Below are 27,653 nucleotides of genomic sequence, written 5' to 3' on the forward strand. Positions count from 1 at the left end.
TATGTTTCTACAGTGAATATTAATAGTAATGTTATTAAGACCATTCAGTTTGAATAAGCCCTGAAAGTAATAGTGTGTATTGTTATCTGTTATATTTATGCAAATTGTCTGTTCTGCCCTGTCAGCTTCCCATCTTTCCGTGAACATGTTGAGGTGCGAGATTTCATTGCACTCGCGTGTGGCAAAGTATAGGTTGTGTTTGTCCATTTAAAGTTACACATATTTATTTTCTTGAACAAGAATGTCAATCATTCTCTTTCCTAATTAGGCTGGCGACCGTTTTCTTTATTCTTTAAACAGTGTAGCTAGGTAAAATATTATTTGCTACTGTTGGAATATTTACGTAATTCTTTCACTTCCGATAAGCCACCTCCGTTAGGTACAACACGGTCAACATAACAAAATTCCTCTCAGAGGGTAACACTGCTCTGTTGCGTTATACCATAATTGCTTTAATAAGATAGTTTTATTTCACGACCTGCCTCCAACTTAAAGGTTATGGTACAACAGTAGCAGACGATAGTGTTATACTGTCATACTTTCCTGGGGCACACATGCCGTCGAGGACAACATACTGTGTTCTGTTATTTAAGAAGTCTTTTACTCACGTATCTAGGAACTTATTCCATATTCTCGTGTCTTCGTTAACAGTCTGCAGGGGCAACCGTGACTAATGCTTTCCGGAAATCTAGACATATGGGATCTGTCTGTTTATTTTACTTTTGTAATCTCCTTAGCTACTCATTCTTTCGGTTTTAAATTACAATTTCGACTAGATTTAACAGTGCTTTGATACTTAAATAATTTAGGTTGTTGCTGAAATGACCAGGAATAATGGACTGCTTATGATAGGAGTTGCATTGCGTCAACGATGAATCGCATTTCTGCACTGCCTCGAACAGCCGTCATCGGCAAATAGGGCGGTGACGGGAGGGAGAGGTCCCATTCTCTGATACCACTTCAGCTCACGGCTAGCAGTGATTGAGGAAACTCTGAAGGCATTACTGTACGCCACGGACATACTGCGTCCTCGCGTGTTATCATGAAAATGGGACATTATCGTCATGACATTTTCCAATAGGACAATGCTCGTCCACGCGTGTGATTTTGAGGTACTCCTGTGGGTAACAAGTTTTCCATACCTATCTCCGACAGACCATGTATGGTACCACTTTATACGTCAACTCCGTCCCAGTGCGAGTGTTCACGATACTGTAAGGGCTATTTTTTGTCGATACTATTGGATGTTTTAATACTTGCTAAGGAAAATGATATACACTGAAGAGCCAAAGAAACTGGTACACCTGCCTAATATCGTGTAGGGCCCCCATGAGCTTGCAGGAGTGCCGCAACATGAGTGGCATGGACTCGACTAATGTCTGAACTTGTGCTGGAGGGAACTGACAACATTAATCCTGCAGGGTGGTCCATAAATCCGTACGAGTACGAGGGGATGGAGATATCTTCTAAACAGCTCATTTTTGAGATTAATTTCACGCAAGTCATCCCAGATATAGTGGAAACGCGAAGGCACACGTACAGCACAAAAGCGCACAAGCCGACCTCGTCTGACTGACAGAAACCACCCACAGTTGAAGAGGGTCGTAATGTGTAATAGGCAGACATCTATCCAGACCATCAGACAGGAATTCCAAACTGCATCAAGATCCACTGCAAGTGCTATGAGAGGCGGGAGGTGAAAAACTTGGATTTAGTAATCGAGCCGCTGCTCGTAAGCCACACATCACGCCGGTAAATGCCAAACGACGCCTCGCTTGGTGTAAGGAGGATAAACATTGCACGATTGAACAGTAGAAAAACATTGTGTGGAGTGACGAATCATGGTACACAACTTGGCGATCCGATGCCAGAGTGTGGGTATAGCGAATGCTCAGTGAACGTCTTCTGTCAGCGTGTGCAATGCCAACAGTAAAATTCGGAGCGGTGGTGTTATGGTGCGCTCGCAACATAATTCAAATAATTTTCATTCAAACATTTAACCACAGCATTGAAATAACATTTCAAAGTGAAGCACGTAGGAGATTTTCGATCTGTTAACTGAAACAATATTTATTAACACATGACTGTCCTTTTTTGGTGAAAATCGAACGCTTGTATTCAGACACTTGTTAGTTACAGAAAAATTAATATTTCTAAAATCCCGTACGTAGGTCACTAGCTATAATCATGTAGATTACATGGATTTTTTGTCTTTTTTCGATATTCAGACATTCAGCGTTTACCAGTATAGTACGTGCCACAGATCGCCTCAAGCGCAACTTGGCTCGGATGAAATGCTGTAAAGTTACTATTTTGTAATATTTTCGTACATTTTTTTTGTGATACACTTAAGTATATGCTCGATAACTACCACAGGTATTATTTGTCTATCACTTTTCTTTCTGCCCCAAAAAATTGTCAAAACGCTTTTTTTTACGTCTTTACATTTGTGTTACCACTTAAATTTGACTCGATGTTGTAATCGTCAAGTGAATTTTCTCTGTTTCGCTAGATGCTTTCAATTTCGTTTTTGCAACGTGCAGGTGGAGTTGGCTCAACCAAATACGTCACATATTTAATGTACGTCAACAGAAAGCGTAGGTTTATTTCCAGTTAGAAAGAAAATGATTTGTAGAGTGGTATATTACGTGGCCATTCGAGAGAGCTGTCCTATATTGGTCTAATACGATATTCGGTTTAGTAATGCGACTTTTTTGCTACGGATAATGTAGATCACAAACTAACGAGTCCAGTGAACGCGTAAACTTTTGTGGAATTTTGGTCCATTTTCCAATATTTGAATTTTTTGAAGCTAGTCCAGCTCATGACTTTCAGTCCATGATGTGTCCCATATTTCTTCACTATGATTAAATGGTATTGTTCAAACTGTAGATCACAAAGTAACGAATCCAATGAATGCCTATACTTACGTGGGATTTTTGCTGACTTCCCAGTTTTTGAATTTCTTGAAGATAGAGCAACTATTGGCCTCCAGCCCACCATATCTTCCTGCGATGGCTTAGTGGCGTTGTTCAAGTTGTAGACCACTAAGTAATGAATCCGATGCAAATCTATAAGTTTGCCGAATTTCTGTCCGCTTTCCAAATTTTGAATTTCTTGAAGATGAGTCTTTCAACGCCTAAGTTTGCATCCCTTGCCTCTATGGTTCAATGGTATTGTTCAAATGAAAGAATACAGAGTAACGAATCCAATGAATACCAATTCTTGGGTGAGATTTTTATTAGTTTTCCAATTTTTGAATCTCTTGAAAGTGTAACTCATGACTTACAGACCACCACGTGTCCTGAGCTTTTCTGCTACGATTAAATGTTGGGTTTTTACATTGCAGATGGCAGAATAATGAATCCAACGAATATATGCAAGTATATGGAATTTCTGAGGGATTTCTAATTTTTCAATTTTTTTCTTTTTTTTACTGACAACATAAGTTTTTGGCTTCATCCCAACACATTTCTTGAATCCGGTTACTACAGGACACGTAGTACAATGAATACCTACTTCTGTGGGAAATTTCTCTTAGCTTCTCATATCTGTATTATGTATACGCTCGCATGCAGAAAACCGACATGGAATTGAAGATAATCATAGCAATGATATCTGGGACTGTAAAAAGTGCATCCGTCCGTTGGCTACTGATGCCTAATCATATTCTACACTCTCACTTGCACAGACGCCATGCGTTATTCAGCGACTACAGAAAAATACAAAACAACGCCCAGCTCCTTATTCATTCTTTCTCTGGAGATGTAGAATCAAGAAATCCTCCAATTGTTACTGCTGCAGACGAGCAGCGACATGACTTCGTTATGGTAAAATGTTGGCGTAGAGATTAGGAAATGACTTTATTGACGCATCGCAAAGAGATCCAGTGCGTATTCTAAAAACCCGCCAGGGTCTGAGCTTCCCAGGAGAGTGTGGACCGGGTTAAACAGGGTAAGAACGAAGCTTGGAAGGTGTGTGGACTCCATGAACGTAGTCTTCTTGCGCATTTACGAATTTATGTACTTCACTGGTATCCTTTATAAACTGTGATTTCTGCCGTACGCTAAATGAATCCTTAATTAAGAGAAACATATCCATCTTATTACAAGTTTATTTTGCAAATAAATAAACGAGAGTCATTCTTGCTTACAGTAGAATAACGTTAACATACGCCAGGTGGGAATTTAAGGAGATGGGACCTGGATAAACTGACTAAATCAGAGGTAGTACACAGTTTCAGGAAGAGCATAAGGAAACAATTGACAGGAATGGGGGAAAGAAATACAGTAGAAGAAGAATGGGTAGTTTTGAGGGATGAAGTAGTGAAGGCAGCAGAGGATAAAGTAGGTAAAAAGACGAGGGCTAGTAGAAATCCTTGGGTAACAGAAGAAATATTGAATTTAATTGATGAAAGGAGAAAATATATAAATGCAGTAAATGAAGCAGGCAAAAAGGAATACAAACGTCTCAAAAAAGAGATCGACAGGAAGTGCAAAATGGCTAAGCAGGGATGGCTAGAGGGCAAATGTAAGGATGTAGAGGCTTATCTCACGAGGGGTAAGATAGTTACTGCCCACAGGAAAATTAAAGAGACCTTAGGAGAAAAGAGAACCACTTGCATGAATGAGAGCTCAGATGGAAACCCAGTTCTAAGCAAAGAAGGGAAAGAAGAAAGGTGGAAGGAGTATACAGAGGGTCTATACAAGGGCGATGTACTTGAGGACAACATTATGGAAGAGGATGTAGATGAAGATGAAATAGGAGATACAATACTGCGTGAAGAGTTTGACAGAGCACTGAAAGACCTGAGTCGAAACAAGGCCCCGGGAGTAGACAACATTCCATTAGAACTACTGACAGCCTTGGGAGAACCAGTCCTGACAAAACTCTACCATCTGGTGAGCAAGATATATGAGACATCGAAATACCCTCAGACTTCAAGAAGAATATCATAATTCCAATCCCAATGAAAGCAGGTGTTGACAGATGCGAAAATTACCGAACTATCAGTTTAAAAAGTCACGGCTGAGCAATGCTAACACGAATTCTTTACAGACGAATGGAAAGCTAGTAGAAACAGACCTCGGGGAACATCAGTTTGGATTCCGTAGAAATATTGGAACACGAGAGGCAATACTGACCCTACGACTTATCTTAGAAGCTAGATTAAGGAAAGGCAAACCCACATTTCTAGCATTTGTAGACTTAGAGAAAGCTTTTGATAATGTTGACTGGAATACTCTCTTTCAAATTCTGAAGGTGGCAGGGGTAAAATGCAGGGAGCGAAGGGCTATTTACAATTATTACAGAAACCAGATGGCAGTTATAATAGTCGAGGGACATGAAAGGGAAGCAGCGGTTGGGAAGGGAGTAAGACAGGGTTGTAGCCTCTCCCTGATGTTGTTCAATCTGTATATTGAGCAAGCAGTAAAGGAAACAGAAGAAAAATTTGGAGTGGGTATTAAAGTCCATGGATAAGAAATAAAAACCTTGAGATATGCCGATGACATTGTAATTCTGTCAGAGACAGCAAAGGACCTGGAAGAGCAGTTGAACGGAATGGATAGTGTCTTGAAACGAGGATATAAGATGAACATCAACAAAAGCAAAACGAGGATAATGGAATGTAATCGAATTAAATCCGGTGACGCTGAGGGAAGTAGATAAGGAAGTGAGACACTTAAAGTAGTAGCTATTTGGGGAGCAAAGTAACTGATGATGGTCGAAGTAGAGAGGATATAAAATATAGACTGGCAATGGCATGGAAAGCGTTTCTGAAGAAGAGAAATTTGTTAACATCGAGTGTAGATTTAAGTGTCAGGAAGTCGTTTCTGAAAGTATTTGTATGGAGTGTAGCCATGTATGGAAGTGAAACATGGACGATAAATAGTTTGGACAAGAAGGAGAGAATAGAAGCTTTTGAAATGTGGTGCTACAGAAGAATACTGAAGATTAGATGGGTAGATCACATAACTAAGAGTTTGTGGCACATCTTGACTAGAAGAAGGGATCAGTTGGTAGAACACGTTCTGAGGCATCAAGGGATCACCAATTTAGTATTGGAGGGCAGCGTGGAGGGTAAAAATCGTAGAGGGAGACCAAGAGATGAATACACTAAGCAGATTCAGAAGGATGTAGGTTGCAGTAGGTACTGGGAGATGAAGAAGCTTGCACAGGATAGAGTAGCATGGAGAGCTGCATCAAACCAGTCTCAGGACTGAAGACCACAACGCCAGCCTAAATCCTAATCAAATTATGTAAGTCACGGTAAAGCCTAACCTAAAATGTTCGCATTTAAAGTTATATAGCTGACTGCGATGGCAGACATACAGAGGGTGAATCGAAATGTGGAAACCTCATAAACACAACCCATTGCCATGGCTAATATAGTGTAAGAATCCTGTTGGTATTCGTAACAGGTTCCAGTCGTCTAGGAATGGAGAAATACGGCTTTAAAACAGTGCCAACATCAGGGAACGGTGACTGGGGTGGATAGCGGTAACTCATCCTTTCTCCAAAGTGGAAAATAAAGGCTTAATACTATTGAGACCTGTTGAATGTGGAGGCAAAGGAAGGCGCGAAAATTCTTTCTCTCGTTCACAAAACTAGTCATGGACGATGGGAACTGTGTAAACAGGTATCATGTCGTCTGCGAACACAGAATCACCATTTGGGAACACATACCGTACCATGGTATGGACAGGCTCAGCGAAAATGGTAACTCAATCCTTGGCAGCAACGTGACCTTGCATAGTAATCATCAAGCTCAAGCAATATCAAGATGTGTAGAAAATCCGCTATGTTTCAACCTTGGGGTGTAAAGTCGACCATAAGTTGGAAACAGTGTGAAACAAGACTTTGTTCCATTGGTCCACAGTCCAGGTTTTATGGCTTTCGCATCACGTTTTCCTGTTACGGGGATTTGCATCACTGGTGAATATGTTTGGAATTCCAGCTCGCCCTCGATGATGTTTTTCCACTTTCTCTATATGCGGCGTAAATCTTAAAAAAAGAAAAAATTGTTCAAATGGCTCTAAGAACTATGGGGCTTACCATTGAGGTCATCAGCTCCCTAGAACTTAGAACTACTTAAACCTAACCAATCTAATGACATCACACACATCAGTGCCCGAGGCAGGATTCGAACCTGCAGCAGCGCGGCTCCGGACTGAAGCGCCTAGAACCGCTCGGCCACAGCGGCCGGCGTAAACTTCGATACGGCACTTTTTGAAAAACAAAACACTTTGACTACCTTCTTTACGACAGCATCCACCATTCGAAAACTAACAATTTATCCACGTTCTATGTCACACAACTTCGGCATAAACCTTTCCCAACTACACAGAACAGTTTTCTGACCATGACTGATTGTTGCAACGTATTTAGGATATATCACAGGTGCTGTTCGTAGTCAAATACAGGACCGTAACCTTCAGACGTACCTAGCATCTGCGTTTATGTTCTAGCAGTTTCCATACTTTCGTCCAACCACTTTAGGTTTTTCGTATTGACGTTCAATGGAGACTTAGATTCCAACAAAACTAAGTATTGGTGTATTGTAATTTTTAAAGCGATCCCCTGGCAGAGTGCCTGGTGTGCAGGGTCAATAAATATTTATGATTACTTGATTGATCTGCGTTTTGCTGTAGAAGAAGATGTGTGACATTTATCAATAAAAATGGCTGCATTCTGCCGAAAAATTTAAAGTTGTACAAGTGATTTGCTGATGCATGTCACTCACTTACATTTTGTGTGTAAGGGATGTTTCTGGCATTAAAATTTTAATGTCACGAATGTTAGTGATCTAATTCGGCAGTTCAGAATTGAAGTGCACCAAATCCGTTAAAGTCAGTTTCAAGAGAAAGGCCCGTAAAGTAAAATACTTGAATTAATTAATTATGCAATTAAAATTGATAACAAGTGTTGGTCTGCTGTGCTGCATTATATCGACTACGTCACTACAGTCCGCTTAGAAGGATGAAATTTAACAATGCATGGGTGTTCGTTCAGTTTGCACACGAAACTCTTAATGAAGTGTATAACTTAATGTTTATTATCTCTACTGGTTTTACATCAAACTTAGTTCCATTTATATTAACATAAGAGCTATTAACATCCGTAGTTTTCTTAGAAGCGTTGCTTCGAAAGCCTGCAACATTATTACACTTAACAAAACTGCATGTTAAAGTATTAAATAATTCAATCTCGTTCGTTTTACTTTTGGTGTTATGTACCTCATAACCCCTTTTGAAGACCTGATACATTCCGTTCACCTGCTCTTCCAAGTCCTTTGCCACCCATGACAAAATTACAGTGTTATTGACAAAGCTCGATGTTTTCATTTCGTGTTCCTGAGCTTTAATTCCATTTTCAAATTTGTCCTTGGTTTGCTTCACAACTTGCTCAGTGTACAGATTGAGTAACATTGCGGAGAGCCTTCAACCCTGACTCACCCCCCCCCCCCCCCCCCACTCAATTATTGCTTCTTTTTTAAGTCCTCCACCTCTTATAATTGCAGTTTTCTGTACAAGTTGTGTTTATTTGAAGGATAAAATGTACGCTCAACCACAAATAATATAAATGCGCTAATTTAACACGTTTCGAAGATACAAGACTTAGTCATCAGAAACATCTCCATAGATACCATAGGTATCAACCATCAATAGGTGGGAGTTTCTTTGATTTCTTAACGACGTGAACGACGCGTTCAGTTGTATCGCATATGTGTTACGTCCGAACGTCGTACGTCGAGGAAGAAACGGCAGCACCCACGACCTATCACTTTCGTTGCTACCAACATTCACACTCAACACATACTGATATATTTTTGCTAAACTGCAGGTGGTGATGGGCTTTGGTTTATGAAGAGAACATGGTTACGGGAAGAAATGACCATGACATTTGCTTTAATAAGCTGTATGTTTTCATGTTGTTCTGCCTTCATAGGACAATGACACTACTGTTTTAAACAAATATGGCTATGGACACTGCTGGCGGAAAGAAGTTGAGGAAAAAAACTGTGATCATAAACCGAAATAAGAGAAACGTATTCTACTACTGCGAGAAGTTTACAATGTACGAAGATTTGTAAAACTATCCACGCACTGAAGATTATTGAGCGATGCTATATATGTTTGTGATAATGTGCTTTCGAAACGCGCTAAATTATTGCTTCTTCATTACGTATGTGACGTTGAGCCTTTTAACTTTGAAGATGAGTTGCAGATGAGTGTGCCGGCCGGAGTGGCCAAGCGGTTCTAGGCACGTCAGTCTGGAACCACGCGACCGCTACGGTCGCAGGTTCGAATCCTGCCTCGGGCATGGATGTGTGTGATGTCCTTAGGTTAGTTAGGTTTAAGTAGTTCTAAGTTCTAGGGGACTGATGAACTCAGAAGTGAAGTCCCATAGTGGTCAGAGCCATTTTGCAGATGAGTGTAGATAAGAATCACTTAGGTAGTCAGACAAGGGTGTCCTTTACCACCCACACTTTTTAACATCGATATATATATACAGGGTGGTACATTGATCGTGACCAGGACAAATATCTCACGAAATAAACGTCAAACGAAAAACTACAAAGAATAAAACTTATCTAGGTTGAAGGGGGAAACCAGATGGCGCTATGGTTGGCCCGCTAGATGGCGCTGCCATAGGTCAAACGGATATGAACTGCATCTTTAAAATAGGAACCCCCATTTTTTATTACATATTCGTGTAGTACGTTAAGAAATATGAATGTTTTTGTTGGACCACTTTTCTCGCTTTGTGACTGATGGCACTGTAATAGTCACAAACATATGGCTCACAATTTTAGACGAACAGTTGGTAACAGGTAGGTTTTTTAAATTAAAATACAGAACGTAGGTACGTTTGAACATATTGACATCTTCACCTTTTGTAGTCCTGTCTTCCTAAGTTGCGTGTAATATTACGGTATATTGATAACTTTTACATATGGACCGTCTGCATTAAAACAAGCGTTCAGCGCATAGTGCTGTGGAATGTGGAAAAAACCGCAAATTGGCGTTCATAACAAGAACAACACCACCAAAAATGCAACAGGAGCGTAATATGTAAGAAACTGTCCACGCAACCTGCCACTGATGATGCCTTGCAGAAAATAAAGGCGAAACGCGTATGGCACTAAAATTGTGTTTTATTCGGTTGCTGTCAGACGGTCCATAAGTAAAAGTTATCAATATACCGTTTGAACATTTTATTTCGGTTGTTCCAATGTGATACATGTACCTTTGTGAACTTATCATTTCTGAGAACGCATGCTGTTACAGCGTGATTATCTGTAAATACCACATTAACGCAATAAATGCTCAAAATGATGCCCGTCAACCTCAATGCATTTGGCAATACGTATTACGACGTTCCTCTCAACAGCGAGTAGTTCGCCTTCCGTAATGTTCGCACATGCATTGACAATGCGCTTACCCATGTTGTCAGGGGTTATCGGTGGATCACGATAGCAAATATCCTTCAACTTTCCCCACAGAAAGAAATCCGGGGACGTCAGATCCGGTGAAAGTGCGGGCCATGGTATGGTGCTTCGACGACCAATCCACTTGTCATGAAATATGCTATTCAGTTCCACTTCAACTGCATGCGAGCTATTTGCCGGACATCCAGTATGTTGGAAGTACATCGCCATTCTGTCATGCAGTGAAACATCTTGTAGTAAATATATAATAAATGGCAAAATAAAATGGAAGATTACTGTCCATCAAGATGTACAGTATTTTACTCACTCCTTTGTACAGACACTAGCGGATACAGAGGACAACGTCAGTGAGCTGTATGGTCCTTACAAATAACTGCAAAACAATATAACTCAGTCACATCCACAAAGAAAACTAAAGTTGTGGCTTTCTGAGGAAAAACATCATAGAGCTAAAATCATAATCGAGTATAATGTATTAGAACAAGTACATATATTGAATTACATGGGCTCTTCTATCTCTTATGGTTATCATAATGATCCTGGAAAGAAATTAGATAGGTATTTACGAGTACACATTTTAGATATGACTAAGAGAAGGTTCCCACATCAAACCGGAAAATACACAGGACTCAAGTTCTACAATCTGTGTAGCTTTCACTGTTCTATGGATCTGAAGCAAGGACTGATGGCAATGGCGGAGAATTGAAGCGGCAGAAATGATTCTGATAACATTGGCAAGATACAGGTTAGATGATCACAAGAAGAGCAGTGAGGTAAGAGACGAGCTTTATGTTCTAGACATGGCAGAACTGGGCCAGGAGTGTGGATTAGAACGGCATGGGATTACACTACATACAGATCAAAGCTGGAGACAAAGGAATACCTGTGGGTACAGACCCTAGGCTGCTAGAAAGAGAAGACGACCACGAACAATGTGCTGCAATCCGCTTGAAATTGCTTAGTTTCATAATAGGCAAAGATGCCTAACCCGAAAATATGACGAGAATGATGATGATAACGAGTATAGCAGCAAACTCACATCCAGTCATGGATAAATTCTCAGTTGTGCATAGCCTTTCACTGCCTGTACTTCACTCCTGTCAGCTACAGAATAATGCATCAATACAGAGCTGCGCGAACAAGCGCCAAACGTCCCTCCCAGCGACTCTGGCAAAGTAGGTCGCGAGCACTGCTGCAGCCGGGCTGTGTCCTCCACCCTCCAGCGTGGAGAGGGCGCGCTCATCCCCCGTGAGGGCGCTTCACGTCTCGTTCCCATCTCGCTGCTCTCCCCTTCCCCTCCCCCCACCCTTCCCCATCCCCCACCCCACCCAGTCTCGCCTAACTCGCCAGTCGTCACGTCGCCACGTTTCGGTCCTGTCGGGGTCGCCATTTGCTTCCTACACCGCGCCCAGTAGCCAGCCTTGAGGTCGGTGACACCTCAGTCCCAGCAAGATCGCTGCACTACCGTGAACCTATGTGTAGGTCATTTATATATCAGGTTCCGTGCAGCCATGCGAACCGAAGCTACTTCATCATGAGACGAGTCAGTACACAGTTTACTAAACACTGACTAGAGAATTTAAAAATAAGCTAGTAAAAGAACTAATAAAACATGAAAAGCTGAGAATCAAATAAATAATACATCACAGAAATTATGAATTAAAAAAAAAGAACCCAGCATGAATGCGCATAGGACTCGTGCTCTGAGGGTCACGTACGTAGAGCATTCTCTATGTAGATAACTCATCTATACGTTTTGATGAATGGATTTATAGTTATTAAATTGTTGTTGTTGTTGTGGTCTTCAGTCTGAGACTGGTTTGATGCAGCTCTCCATGCTACTCTATCCTGTGCAAGCTTCTTGATCGCCCAGTACCTACTGCAACCTACATCCTTCTGAATCTGTTTAGTGTATTCATCTCTTGGTCTCCCTCTACGATTTTTACCCTCCACGCTGCCCTCCAGTACTAAATTGGTGATCCCTTGATGCCTCAGAAATTGTCCTACCAACTGATCCCTTCTTCTAGTCAAGTTGTGCCACAAACTCCTCTTCTCCCCAATTCTATTCAGTACCTCCTCATTAGTTATGTGATCTAGCCATCTAATCTTCAGCATTCTTCTGTAGCACCACATTTCGAAAGCTTCTATTCTCTTCTTGTCTAAACTATTTATCGTCCATGTTTCACTTCCATACATGGCTACACTCTATACAAATACTTTCAGAAACGACTTCCTGACACTTAAATCAATACTCGATGTTAACAAATGTCTCTTCTTCCTCTCTGCTTCGACCATCATCAGTTATTTTCCTATTACGTGATATAAATAACTTTATTATTTGATTGCATTGACTTAGAAGCTTAATTTTTTTTTTTACAGCGACGAGGGATCGTAGATCATAGTACTTAGGTTGGAACTTAAATAGTGCCAACACTGCTGTGGGGACACTATGTAATGGAATCTACTATTGTCGCTGTTAGAACACATTGTTGACATATCTACCTTTTTTTCCGAGCAAATTGACTCGTCAATGGCGTGCGCGAGGGATGCACAGTCACTTGTGAGCGAGAATTCTTACGTAACGGTGCCACTGTTTTCGACTGTGATGGTGTTATCCTAACGCAATACGCTCCTTTACGGCAGACCGTCAATGCACAGTATTAATGTTCGTTTTTGGAGCATCACCTGCGGCCAGCTTTGCGAAGGAAGCGGTGACACTTTCTGCGCAACCCACCCATCATTTTGCACGACAATGTGCGGGCACATACAGCGCAAGCTGTGGCTGCTCTGTTCGGTCGATGGGACTGGGAAGTACTGTACCATCCGCCATGCTCTACGGAGTTAAGTCCTTGTGACTTCCATTTGATTCCGAAGATGAAGGAACCACTTCGTGGCATTCTCTTCAGAACTGCTCCAGAGATTCGTCAGGCAGTAGAGCGCTCCATTCGCACCATCAACAGAACAGGCTCTGCTAACGGTATACTACGGCTTCCACATCGCTGGCAACGGGCTCTACACAACGCTGGTGGCTACTTTGAAGGACAATAACACGTGCAAACATGTAACTCTTTTGTATTGGTTGTAAATAAATAATTACCACTATTTAAGTTCAAACTTTCGTATCTATATGAATAACAATGAAAATGTTCATTTGTTCAAAATCTTAAATCTTTGAAATTTCTTCATCAGTTGCTCTGAAATTTTGACACAAGATTCCTTTCGGATACATGTGTGCTTCTCTATACCTGCTAAAGCATCATATGATGACATTGAAATGAATATATACTCTATATATATAACATAATGGGGAAGGATTCCAAGCTATTAATTGCTCTACTTCAAATTCTTACACGACCATCTCATAAACATTCACACGGACATAACCTGTATATCTTTAATATATAAATGTATATACAATACATGAACGGGGTATACTGATAACGAAATTCTCAAAAAGATCTTGACCGATTTACTTCAAAATTCTTACATTATACTCTAATAATCGTTTGTACGGATATAGGCTTTGTATGTACGTAAAGGCGAAAAGTTGTCAGTAAAAATCTCGAAAAGTTCTTGAACAAATTATAACAAAATACTGTAATAAACGATCAGACAGTCATAGTGTATATATATTTTTTAAGCAAAAATGTACAGGTTTGGTGTTAAAACCAAGTCTGAGAAAGAAATAGCTGTGCTGTGAAGATAAGTGGTTTCGCTGTCTTTCCTGCAGTCAGTTCCAACTACAGGAGCAGTGCATTTTGAAAGAAAGAGGAAGGAAGATTAGATTTAATGTCCCATCGACATCGAGGTCATTAGAGACGGAGCATAAGCTCGGATTGTGTGCAGAATGGTGAAGGAAGTCGGCCGTGCCCTTTCAAAGGAAGAATTCCAGCATTTGCCTGGAGTGGTTTCGGTAAATCACGGGAAACCTAAATCTGGATGGCCGGAAGCGGGTTTGAACCATCGTCCTCAAGAATGCGAGTCCAGTGTGCTAACCACTGGCCCACCGAGCTCGGTATTGAAAAACGAAGGAACCGCAGAACAGCTGCTGAATCCAAAAATAAAAAAAAGGAATGAGCGTACGGCATTGTGGGCCGGGAGTCCCCCATTCAGGGAAGTTCGGCCGTGTAGGGCCAAGTACCTACTGCATTCGACGCCACGTTGGGCGACTTGCGCGTCGGAGATGGGGATGAAATGATGATGAGGACAACACCCAGTCCCTGAGCGGAGAAAATCTTCTGCCTCAGTCGGGAATCGAACCCGGGTCCCCCGACGTGGCATTCCGCCGCGCTGACTACTCAGCTAATGGGGGGGGGGGCGGGAACGGGGGAACGCTTTATCCACAATCTTGGTCGATTAAGCTAGTGCCCTGTGCTTTCTTCATTTTTTCAAAATGGATTGGTACAGTTGCGGTTGCCACATAAGAAGAACTATTTGTGCAATAGCAGAAAATTTATACCATTGCAGAAATTGTTTCTCCAATATATATTCGTACTCCTAATATGCAGCTTCAAACAAAAATCGTATACGCAATATGTGCTGTTTTTTTTTCTTTCTCACAATAGGTTTCAACAGAATATGGGAAAGGTGTATTTATGGCTTATCGACATTTGATCAGAATACTATTACGGAATCTGAAATGTCCAAAGTTTGTGATCCCACGCGTTAACAGATTAAAACTATGCGAAATATTGTCATTAAAGCTACTGTCATCTAGTCTGACATAAATTTTAACTCGGTACCTCTACCAGTTGATGAGAAAAAAAGGGATCTTAAAAGATGGACAGAGAGGTGGACAACGAAGTTATCCTCTAAGGGTTCCCTTTTTACCGAATACGATACGGAACCTTAAAAACGATGTGCTGGCGAAAATTAATTCCCTCTCCAAGCTGTGATCCTGCCTCATTGACGAGGACATTGTACATATAGTAATCAAAAGTCAAGATGGTCCTTTACTCAAAGAGTGAGTGTTGAAGACCAGCTGGAGGAAACCTGCGTCATAATGGAGGTAGTTCGCCATTACCTTTATCCGACCAGTCATGACCGAATGTGTATCTGTCTCATGTGGATTAGAGTGATGTGAGATTGCAATATAGTGTTGGGATTCTGTTTTTATGGGTGAAGGGAAGTTAGGGTACAGACATACAGACAACTTCTCTCCAACAGCAACAGAGAGGCTGCCGAGCTTAGCGTTCTCATCCAACTGCCAGATCGCCATCAACAACATCTCATGTCCTCATGAGACACTCCAGAGAGGTTTGAAATTTAATCCAGGATATTGGCTCAACGACTTTACTCTGCCCCTTCTTCTCCCTTTGCCAGCCAAATAGTAGCTGTGAAACTTCCATCCACCACAAGGATTCAAAGTGTCTGAGTCATGCGCCTGTGAAATCTTTGGCGGCCTACTATCGATTGTATTTGTCCTGCGGTAGTCTCTCGCCTGTTGCCTGGGAGACCAGGTGACGGACAGGGGCATGGACGCGTGCTATGCTAGCTAAGAGTAAGCGACGTGCTGGCAGCGGAAGGCTGTTACCGGGTGTAGAAGTATGAAACCGGACTTTGGTTGCAATAATTACACATACGATGTTTGAACCTGATAAACAATATTTTATTCAAAATAATCTCTATTTCTATTTATATACACTACTGGCCATTAAAATTGCTACACCACGAAGATGACGTGTTACAGACGCGAAATTGAACCGACAGGAAGAAGATACTGTGATATGCCATTGATTAGCTTTTCAGAGCATTCACACAAGGTTGGTGCCGGTGACGACACCTACAACGTGCTGACATGAAGAAAGTTTCCAACCGATTTCTCATACACAAACAGCAGTTGACCGGCGTTGCCTGGTGAAAAGTTGTTGTGATGCCTCGTGTAAGGAGTAGAAATACTCATATAGAGACACTAATATTGCTCATACGTGACAATGATATTACTATGCTCCAAGGACTTTTATAAGAAAGCTTGAGCAGGCTGGATCTGGGGATGAATGCTTTTGTACAGTGCATTTGTGATGTACGCTTTTTCGAACATAACACTCAAGCCTACAAACAATTATCAGGGCTACGTACCGATATGTGTAGGGACTCTCATAGTCTATGTCTGCTCTACCGTCTTCTCAATCACTATACTCACTCTAAGTTTTATCGAACTCTTACACCACTATATGAACAGCATAGAAGAAATATTCGTCCTCAACAAAGTGAAAAATGGCTCTGAGCACTATGGGACTTAACATCTCATGTCATCAGTCCCCTAGAACTTAGAACTACTTAAACCTAACTAACCTAACTAACCTAAGGGCATCACACACATCCATGCCCGAGGCAGGATTCGAACCATCGACCGTAGCAGTCGCGTGGTTCCGGACTGAAGCGCCTAGAACCGCTTGGCCACCGCGGCCGGCAACAAAGTGAAACTTTCTCTGTACCATCACATAGCACTACCATGTCCTCTAAATCATTTTCCGTATCAGGGACCTCTCTTCGGAACAATATCTCTACAAATATCAGTGAAATTAAATTTTTCCGATCTTTGAAACACTGGAGATGTTCCATCTTCTGCACAATAGCAATATGTTCCATATTCTGCGCACCTCTCGTGAGTCCCCCTTCCCCAGAACTTGTCCCTACCTATTTTCAACAGAGTTATCTATTTGTATCCAGTTCTTTCCTAACAGCTACTGCCACTTCTCGTCTTTTCTTATTCCTTACCTTTCAGAAAATACTAAAAATGTCTTCAAATGTGCTAAGCTAATATATGTCATTATAAATGCCCTTTGCTACTATTACTCATATCATTATTGTTCAAATGGCTCTGAGCACTATGGGACTTAACAGCTATGGTCATCAGTCCCCTAGAACTCAGAACTACTTAAACCTAACTAACCTAAGGACATCACACAACACCCAGTCATCACGAGGCAGAGAAAATCCTTGACCCCGCCGGAAATCGAACCCGGGAACCCGGGCGTGGGAAGCGAGAACGCTACCGCACGATCATTGTTGTTGTTAATATTCTTAGTGTCATTTATTGTTCTTATTATTACTATTATTGTCGTTGTTTTATTAGTAACATGGGAAATGTTTTCTAACAGCCTCGGTATTATTGTTTCTGGTCGATGCAATTGAGGGCCTTGGGCCCTAATCTGGTGGGGCTACGTAAATAAATACCCCGAGAAGATTCCAACTGTGAAATTCGCCATGAAATCCTGAATTTTCAATAATATATGTTTCTCACTTTCCGTTAAAAGTTGGAAGTCCCAGTAAACTTTGGAACGAACCATTACAACACTTTCTTGATATTCATATTTCTGTGCAGCAGCCATTGTGTCTACTAGGTGGATAGATGAAATAAAGTCTGAACAACGGAGATCTCAGATTTAGAGTGACTTTAACGAAACGTCTTCGGGTTATCTGCCGAGTCGAGATGTGGTGTTGTCGCAACGATTCGACGAGTTTGCTATGCTTCACCTTCAGGCGAAGTATTAGGTTCACAACCGTTCCACTCGCCCACCTGCTGGGCCCTAAGCAGAGGAGTCTGCGGTGCAGCGGCAATTGAACACGAATAACACATTTCACCTGAAGACGACGAGTCAGGAACTCGTCGAAACGTTACGACAACATGACGTTACGACTCGGTAGATAACCCGAGAAGATTTCAACAATGAAATATGCTTAGAAAACCTGTATTCCCAAAAAGTAATGTTTGTATTGTATTGTATGTTAACTGGGGATGTAGAAACGCTGACCGCGGTGGCCGTGCGGTTCTGGGCACCAGTCCGGAACCACGTGACTGCTACGGTGGCAGGTTCGAATCCTGCCTCGGGCATGGATGTGTGTGATGTCCTTAGATTAGTTAGGTTTCAGTAGTTCTAAGTTCTAGGGGACTGATGATCTCAGATGTTGAGTCCCATAGTGCTCAGAGCCATTTTTGATGTAGAAACGACGGAGAGGCTCCGTCCCCGCTGCAGCCGCAGTGGATCACAACCCCAAGAAAACTACCGCAGTCCACCCCTCACTGCCCTACACGGAACCACTCTTTAAGGGTTATTGGGTTAATGTGCGGTTCAGCCCCAGGTGGACTCCGCCTCCCCCCCCCCCCCCACCCCCCAGGGAACGTCTCACACCAGACGACTATAGCCCCTATGTTTGCGCAGTAGAGTAATGGTGGTGTACGCGTACGTGGAGAACTTGTTTGTGCAGCAATCGCCGACATAGTGTAACTGAGGCGGAATAAGGGGAGCCAGCCAGCATTCGCCTAAAAACCATCCACAGACTGGCCGGCTCACTGGACCTCAACACAAATACGCCCAGTGGATTCGTGCCAGGGACCAGGCGCTCCTTCGCAATCTGGAAAACCATGCGTTAGACCGCACGGCTAACCGGGCGGGCAATGGTTTGTTTACTCTTTGTTAAAAGTTGGAAGTATCGGGGAAACTTAGGACATTTTTGATTTTCGTATTTCTGAAATGCAGCTGTACCGCCTAGCAGAGAGAAAGATGAAATCAACTGTGAACGACAGAAGTTTCAACTTAGATTTAAGAAGGATAATATTGATAAAAACTTCTTGTTTTATAAGCCGAGTATCAGTGTAGAACTGTCGCAATGTTTCGACGAGTTTCCTAGTTTTTATCTTCAGGAGAAGTGTCGGATTAATAGACCAGTTCGATTTCGTCACCCGCTGGGTGCTCTGCATATGAACCTGCGGTCTAGTAGCTATAAAGGAAGGGATTGGAGATGATGAGGCGGAAGCTCTAGAAACGTTGCAACAACACGATGTCACGACTTTGTTGATAACCAGAAGAGTCTACATTCCCAAAAAAAAAAAAAAAGAATTTTTCTCGCTTTTCGTTACTATTTAAAAGCTCCAGGGAAACGCTGGACAATGCTTTATTGCTTTTCACATTTCTGCGCACCAGCCCTTTCATCTGTTAGGGAGAAACATAAAGTAAACTGTGAACAACAGAGGTCTGACGAGTTCGTCAGACCTGCTCCGCGACCCGGCGCTGCCCTCGCAAAAGAATTCGCCTGGCATTTTACTGACGCCGGGCGTTTAGGAGCGGTCCGCAGGGAAGCGAAAAAAAAAAAAAGAGGAAAGGAGAACGGCGAAAGAACGCGGGTGGCTGGAGAGAACTGGGGGCATCTGGAGAGGGTGGCGGCTGGAGGCGCTGGAACGCGCGGCAGTGGGGGTGGGTGAAGTGCTGGAGAAGGGGCGACAGACCTGTTGCGAGAAGTCGATAGCGGCACCTCGCTTTGTTACTGCGGGGCCCAACACAATGCCTGCCACGCGCACGGACTCCGACCTAAAAAAAAAAAAAACGGCAATGCAGTACACGCACGTGTCCGCCCAAATGAAACGCACTCCACTGCTTTACGCAATGCAGAATGCCTGCAGAACGTAACTGCCCGTAATGTACAAGCGCCCTTTTCTTATTCGAGGGTGAAAGGGTGTCTACTGGAGGCTTTTACAGGGTGGGCCAAACTAAAGTGGCCCGGAGAACAGAGTTCCAGGTAACACAGCAGAGGAAAGGGAGTACAGTACTAACGTGACTATAGCAGATACTGAAAGTGACCACCATTCATCACACGGCGGTTTTGGGCCCTGGTAAGCAAGTTGCTGAACGCGGATCGAGGCTGGACTGGTGGAATTGCTGCAGTCCCATCCGAAATATTTTGCTGCAGTTCTTGAAACTATGAAAGTTGTTCCGATATACCTTGGACATGAGGGATCCCCACACAAAGTAATCGCACGCTGACAGATCAGGTGACCTCGGTGGCCAGCTAGGGCAGCGACCAGAATGATATCTACTAACAACTACGTGAGCCGTGGAGATTGTGTAAATGCGCTCCAAGCTTCGGCCGGCTGTATGAGCAGTTACTCCATCCTGTTCGAAGTAACTGCAGGTCTTTTCCTTATCCATTAATGCCGCCGCAAATGGTTTCCAAATGTTGAAAATGTAATGTGCCGAAGTTAGTGGCTGATGAAACAAGCTGGAACTACACTATTGGCCATTAAAATAGCTACACCACGAAGATGACGTGCCACAGACGCGAAATTTAACCGACAAGAAGAAGATGCTGTGATATGCAAATCATTAGCTTATCAGAGCATTCACACAAGGTTGGCGCCGGTGGCGACACGTACAACGTGCTGACAAGAGGAAAGTTTCCAACCGATTTCTCATACAAAAACAGCAGTTGACCGGCGTTGCATTGTGAAGCGTTGTGTGATGCCTCGTGCAAGGAGAGGAAATGCGTACCATCACGTTTCCGACTTTGATAAAGGACGGTTTGTAGCCTATAGCGGTTACGGTTTATCGTATCGCGACATTGCTGCTCGCGTTGGTCGAGATCCAATGACTGTTAGCAGAATATGGAATCGGTGAGTTCAGGAGGGTAATACGGAACGCCGTGCTGGATAACAACGGCCTCGTATCACCAGCAGTCGAGATGACAGGCATCTTATCCGCATGGCTGTAAAGGATCGTGCAGCCACGTCTCGTTCCCTGAGTCAACAGATGGGGACGTTTGCAAGACAACATCTATCTGCACGAACAGATCGACGACGTTTGCAGCAGCATGGACTATCAGCTCGGAGACCATGGCTGCGGTTACCCTTGACGCTGCATCAAAGGCAGGAGCGCCTGCGATGGTGTACTCAATGACGAACCTGGGTGCAAGAATGGCAAAACATGTTTTCGGATGAATCCAGGTTCTGTTTACAGCATCCTGTCGGTCGCATCCGTGTTTGGCGACATTGCGGTGAACGCACATTGGAGGCGTGTATTCGTCATCGCCATACTGGCGCATCACCCGGCGTGATGGTATAGGGTGCCATTGCCTACACGTCTCGCTCACCTCTTATTCGCATTGACGGCACTTTGAACAGTGGACGTTACATTTCAGATGTGTTTCGACCCATGGCTCTACTCCTCATTCGATCCTTGAGAAACCCTACATTTCAGCAGGATAATGCACGACCGCATGTTGCAGGTCCTGTACGGGCCATTCTGGATACAGAAAATGTTCGACTGCTTACCTGGCCAGCACATTCTCCAGACCTCTCACCAATTGAAAACGTCTGGTCAATGGTGGCCGAGCATCTGGCTCGTTACGATACGGCAATCACTACTCTTGAACTGTGGTAAGCTGCATGGGCAGCTGTACCTGTACACACCATCCAAGCTCTGTTTGACTCAATGCCCAGGCGTATCAAGGCCGTTATTACGGCCAGAGGTGGTTATTCTGGGTACTGATTTCTCAGGATCTATGCACCCAAATTGCGTGAAAATGGAATAACATGCGCGGTGGTCGAGCGGTTCTGGGCGCTTCAGTCCGGAATCGAGCGACTGCTACGGTCTCAGGTTCGAATCCTGCTTCGGGCATGGATGTGTGTGATTTCCTTACGTTAGTTAGGTTTAGGTAGTTCTAAGTTCTAGGAGACTGATGACCTCAGATGTTAAGTCACATAGTGCTCAGAGCCATTTGAACCATTTGTAATCACATGACAGTTCTACTATAAAATATTTGTCCAATTAATATCCGTTTATCATCTGCATTTCTTCTTGGTGTAGCAATTTTAATGGCCAGTAGTGTAATAATACGGTGTGCAGACAGTGCACACCAAACGCCAACCTTCTGATTATGCAATGATGTTTCGTCGAAGTCATACGGTTCTGCTGCCCTGAACGTGTGGTTCTGTGAGCTGGTATAACCACTTAGGCGAAACCGGGCTTCATAAGACACGAAGAAGGGATCCATGTCCGAGCGATTCATTGTTATTTCAGTGAACAGCCACCCACATAACTAGAGGCGCTAAGGAGCATCTGCTTGTTTTAATGCATGAACAAGAGACACTCGGTGGGGATGCGTGTGCAGATCCGGGTGGAATATTCGACGGGATGATGAACGTGATATGTCGGTCTCTTGCGACAGGATTCAGGTTAATTTGGAAGGACTCTGAAGCATTTTCTCGTGAACTGTAGCCACATTTTCTGGTGCGCGGATGCGTTTCGGAATGTTTTTTTACTTGTTCAAAACATATACTTTCTGATGTCATTTTCGGACTAAGCGTTGCATGGCCCTCCTTGCTGGCACTTTGACACTATTAAACTTCTCAGTAAACAACTGGCCACACCGTTTCTGCAACTCTGTTGTCACTTAACTTTCGACAACGAACACCCGCTGCCCCACTGTAAGTGCCGTCGTCCCTTTTGCACTGCTCCATTCACACTGACGTAGGCCGAACCATGTTCCGAACCATTGTGGGTCACGTGGTGTACACGTCATGCGGATTGGTTATATGCATAAGTTCACGTCTAATCCTATCCATCGTCCGGTCCACTTCCATTTGTCCCATGCTGTAGCGTCGTGTCAGTGGAAGCACTGTGCGTGGTGCTAGAGTTATAGGTTAGATGGGGACAAAGTTTCGCATGGGACAAAGATACGAATCTAGTGTTTTTCCTACTTGTGAGTGTAGTGTGGCAACCCTGCATCTTCAGGTGAGAGCTTTTACCGTGGAAGAGTCAGGTGTGTTGTGTTAGTGGTTTGCGCTTTGAAGATTTCGAGATACGAGTTGAGTTAGTGTTTTGGAACTTTCGGTCCATGTGCTTACCATGAGATTGATGGTTACCTGTCTGTTATAACGAAATTCTGAGGAATTACCAATACCTTGTACGGAAGTACATAAGTCACGCCTGAAGCTTAGCTGTCATTTTAACGTGCAGCTAATACTAAATCAGGAATCATCGCCAGGGCTCTAAGATCCTGCTAACTAGCTGGGGCAAATGTCTGCTTGCGTACCTTTTCCCCAGAATGTTTATCTTTTCTTTCTTCGACTTTAATGCTGCACGCGATGGTTAATTAACATATTTAACGGACTTTAATTTAAAGTACACTTCTTCACATCGACTGGTATTAATAAGACTAATTCAACTTCTTGTTATAGAAACTACGAGAAAAAAATTACTCCACGCCGTTGTCTTCTAAAACACTATAGAGAGCTAAGAGGCTAACAAAAAAATGGCTCGGAGCACTATGGGACTCAACTGCTGAGGTCATTAGTCCCCTAGAACTTAGAACTACACTCCTGGAAATGGAAAAAAGAACACATTGACACCGGTGTGTCAGACCCACCATACTTGCTCCGGACACTGCGAGAGGGCTGTACAAGCAATGATCACACGCACGGCACAGCGGACACACCAGGAACCGCGGTGTTGGCCGTCGAATGGCGCTAGCTGCGCAGCATTTGTGCACCGCCGCCGTCAGTGTCAGCCAGTTTGCCGTGGCATACGGAGCTCCATCGTAGTCTTTTTAACACTGGTAGCATGCCGTGACAGCGTGGACGTGAACCGTATGTGCAGTTGACGGACTTTGAGCGAGGGCGTATAGTGGGCATGCGGGAGGCCGGGTGGACGTACCGCCGAATTGCTCAACACGTGGGGCGTGAGGTCTCCACAGTACATCGATGTTGTCGCCAGTGGTCGGCGGAAGGTGCACGTGCCCGTCGACCTGGGACCGGACCGCAGCGACGCACGGATGCACGCCAAGACCGTAGGATCCTACGCAGTGCCGTAGGGGACCGCACCGCCACTTCCCAGCAAATTAGGGACACTGTTGCTCCTGGGGTATCGGCGAGGACCATTCGTAACCGTCTCCATGAAGCTGGGCTACGGTCCCGCACACCGTTAGGCCGTCTTCCGCTCACGCCCCAACATCGTGCAGCCCGCCTCCAGTGGTGTCGCGACAGGCGTGAATGGAGAGACGAATGGAGACGTGTCGTCTTCAGCGATGAGAGTCGCTTCTGCCTTGGTGCCAATGATGGTCGTATGCGTGTTTGGCGCCGTGCAGGTGAGCGCCACAATCAGGACTGCATACGACCGAGGCACACAGGGCCAACACCCGGCATCATGGTGTGGGGAGCGATCTCCTACACTGGCCGTACACCACTGGTAATCGTCGAGGGGACACTGAGTAGTGCACGGTACATCCAAACCGTCATCGAACCCATCGTTCTATCATTCCTAGACCGGCAAGGGAACTTGCTGTTCCAACAGGACAATGCACGTCCGCATGTATCCCGTGCCACCCAACGTGCTCTAGAAGGTGTAAGTCAACTACCCTGGCCAGCAAGACCTCCGGATCTGTCCAACATTGAGCATGTTTGGGACTGGATGAAGCGTCGTCTCACGCGGTCTACACGTCCAGCACGAACGCTGGTCCAACTGAGGCGCCAGGTGGAAATGGCATGGCAAGCCGTTCCACAGGACTACATCCAGCATCTCTACGATCGTCTCCATGGGAGAATAGCAGCCTGCATTGCTGCGAAAGGTGGATATACACTGTACTAGTGCCGACATTGTGCATGCTCTGTTGCCTGTGTCTATGTGCCTGTGGTTCTGTCAGTGTGATCATGTGATGTATCTGACCCCAGGAATGTGTCAATAAAGTTTCCCCTTCCTGAGACAATGAATTCACGGTGTTCTTATTTCAATTTCCAGGAGTGTAGTTAAACCTAACTAACCGAAGGACATCACAAACATCAATGCCCGAGGCAGGATTCGAACCTGCGACCGTAGCGGTCTTTCGGTTCCAGACTGCAGCGCCTTTAACCGCACGGCCACTTCGGCCGGCTAAGAGGCTAACAGCAAACGGATCATCCATCAGAAATGCAGCTAAAAAGGCTTGAATGTAATGACTACACATTACGTAAAATACTAAAATCAGGCTATATAGTAGAATCACTGGGGCGTTTCAAGAGTGCATTTTCTGAGACATAGGAAACAGAATTGGTGGAGCACTGTTATCAGTGTCGGTTCCTTACTCTGCTTCCGATGTTTAGCACATTAGTTTGCCGAGAGTAATGGCATAAACCACCCAGTTAATGTAGAAACCCAGGTGGTAGTGGAAGACTAGGCTCACTCATTCATCTCTCGTTATAGTTTAAAGTTTGTGACAACTAGAGAAAATCACTATCTAGAGGATAATAAGGTTGAATAAAGCACAAATGGATTTTTTTTTCAGCAACTTGGAAACTTTGCGGTGTGAATACAGTTTTTCGCCTCATCGAGTCTATAATGAAGACGAAACAGGAATATAGACTGTACCGGGAAAGCCGGCCGGGGGGGGCAGAGCGGTTCTAGATGCTACAGTCTGGAACCGCGCGACCGCTACGCTCGCAGGCTCGAATCCTGCCTCGGGCATGGATGCGTGTGATGTCATTAGGTTAGATTTAAGTAGTTCTAAGTTCTAAAGTACTGATGACCTCTGAAGTTAAGTCCCATAATGCTCAGGGCCATTTGAACCATTTTTGAACCTGGAAAACTGCAGAAAACTGTAGCAGTAGAAGGCTACATAAATATAATACAATGTGTTTCCCTGTGTTAAAATGTTTTGTATTTAAATCAGTGATATGTTAATCCCATGTTCTGATATGTAAAGATGGTCACAGTGATGGAGACAATGACGATGATGATGCTTTTGGCGATGGTAATGTTGTAGTAAAATATGATGCAAGTTACTAAAGGCATTACCTGACAAATACCATGAGTCTCCTTTAGTCTGTTATAATAATAATAATAATTTCTTTTTGTGTGGAACTTGTCCAATAACAATAGGGTGTTCCCCAAGGTCTGCTGCAAAGCTCCATATTCTTCATTTGTAACACTTCGTTAAATATATCTTTCATACATCATACAAGCACTCTTGAACTAATGGAATTGTGTTAAATATGATCCCAGATGTTTAGTGTACGATTTTCATTTTCATGCAGTCAGAAAGTAGTAGGAAAGAAATAGAACAGGTTAAGTGCGCGCTTTTACCCCGGCTCGGTAGATTACACTGCTGCGCAAAACTTAACGATAAAAGTAAATTTCACATGATGTGTGAAAGTCAAATGACACAGCTCGACGAGACTTTCCTCATACATAGAAGTAACTGCTGCAGTATAATACATAAGGTAGCCGAAAGAATTACACAATAATACAATGAAGGCTTTCACGACCGGATGGTACTGTTGTTGATAATTCTTCCGGGTTATGTGGCCGTGGTCCATGGAATTCTTCTATTCTTAACGTTTCGTCCAATACTACGTTGGACATCTTCAGAGGTATGGCTGGTCCTGCCGACTCAGCAGGACCAGCCATACCTCTGAAGATGTCCAACGTAGTATTGGACGAAACGTTAGGAATAGAAGAATTCCATGGGCCACGGCCACATAACCCGGAAGAATTATCAACAACATAACACAATGAGACGAACAGAAAGGACACTCTTATTGTTGTTGTTGTTTGTTGCAGCTCTCCATGCTACTCTATCCTGTGCAAGCTTTTTCATCTCCCAGTACCTACTGCAACCTACATCCTTCTGAATCTGCTTAGTGTATTCATCTCTCGGTCTCCCTCTACGATTTTTACCCTCCACGCTGTCCTCCAATGCTACGTTGGTGATCCCTTGATGCCTCAGAACATGTCCTACCAACCGAACCCTTCTTCTAGTCAAGTTGTGCCACAAATTTCTCTTCTCCTCAATTCTATTCAATAACTCCTCATAAGTTATGTGATCTACCAATCTAATCTTCAACATTCTTCTGTAGCACCACATTTCGAAAGCTTCTATTCTCTTCTTGTCTAAAGTAGTTATCGTCCACGTTTCACTTCCATAAATGCCTACACTCCATACAAATACTTTCAGAAACGACTTCCTGACACAAAATATATACTCAATGTTAACAAATTTCTCTTCTTCAGAAACGCTTTCCTTGCCATTGCTAGTCTGCATTTTATATGCTCTCTACTTCGATCATCATCAGTTATTTTGCTCCCCAAATGGCAAAACTCATTTACTACTTTAAGCGTCTCATTTCCTAATCTAATTCCCTCAACATCACCTGACTTAATTCGACTACATTCCATTATCCTCGTTTTGCTTTTGTTGATGTTCATCTTATATCCTCCTTTCAAGACACTGTCCATTCCATTGAACTGCTCTTCCAGGTCCTTTGCTGTCTCTGGCAGGATTACAATGTCATCGGCGAACCTCAAAGTTTTTATTTCTTCTCCTTGGATTTTAATTCCTACTCCAAATTTTTCTTTTGTTTCCTTTACTGCTTGCTCAATACACAGATTGAATAACATCGGGGAGAGGCTGCAACCCTGTCTCACTCCCTTCCCAACCACTGCTTCCCTTTCAT

This window comes from Schistocerca serialis, chromosome 10 (genome assembly GCF_023864345.2).
Source record: "Schistocerca serialis cubense isolate TAMUIC-IGC-003099 chromosome 10, iqSchSeri2.2, whole genome shotgun sequence".
Classification (NCBI taxonomy): Eukaryota; Metazoa; Arthropoda; class Insecta; order Orthoptera; family Acrididae; genus Schistocerca; species Schistocerca serialis.